We start from the raw sequence: 597 nt of genomic DNA, 5'->3' as shown, positions 1-597 counted from the left end.
AAATAATGTCAGTTAAATGCCTTGTCCTACATTTGTGATGTTGCTGAGGAGGTTCAGTTCTTGCAGGCGGGGTAAAACTTGAGTCACCTACAAAATGATTTTTACCATTTGTCAGAGCAGAAGTTTCTCTAGGTTTGTGCATGTCGAGCTTGTTTGGCTATTTATGAGCAGGCTACACTATAGTCGATCAAGCCCTTGCAAGATAGTAATGCATTTTTGCATTCTAGGGTTACAATGGCGACTAATAAACAAGACGACCATGCAGGTATGAACTTTGTATTATGGGATTGTGCTAAATTTCATGCTTCTGACTCCAGCAATGCATATTTATGTACCTTCCATTTAGCTAGAAACTTGGGATAACCGAGGGTAGTTTCTCACTTTTTCCGCTCTTCTCAGATTTTAGATTGGGCGTATAGACATGCGTGTCACAGATTGAATTTGTTGTGTTGTTCAAGATTAAAATGGGGAATAGATCATTGTGCCATGTTCAAAATTAGAACTATAAGCAAGAAGGAAAATTATCAATTAGGATGTTGTGTTGTTTCTGTGTAAATATATGCCATGCTAACTTGATGGTTAATATAGATTTTGTAT

At 37.2% G+C, this 597-nt stretch overlaps 1 long non-coding RNA gene across 1 annotated transcript in view; it reads left to right on the top strand.

The window, feature by feature from the left end:
* The window catches only part of LOC119322872, a 1,208-nt gene extending 1,077 nt beyond the window's left edge, over positions 1–131 (top strand). The window contains exon 3 of the long non-coding RNA XR_005155913.1: positions 67–131. This is a non-coding gene — a long non-coding RNA (uncharacterized LOC119322872). The remainder of the gene's footprint in view (positions 1–66) is intronic.
* The last annotated feature ends 466 nt before the right edge of the window (positions 132–597 follow it).

Source organism: Triticum dicoccoides, chromosome 6B, assembly GCF_002162155.2.
Source record: "Triticum dicoccoides isolate Atlit2015 ecotype Zavitan chromosome 6B, WEW_v2.0, whole genome shotgun sequence".
Lineage (NCBI taxonomy): Eukaryota > Viridiplantae > Streptophyta > Magnoliopsida > Poales > Poaceae > Triticum > Triticum dicoccoides.
The sequence above is the reverse complement of the archived record's forward strand: the minus strand, read 5'-3'. Positions and strand labels throughout refer to the sequence as shown.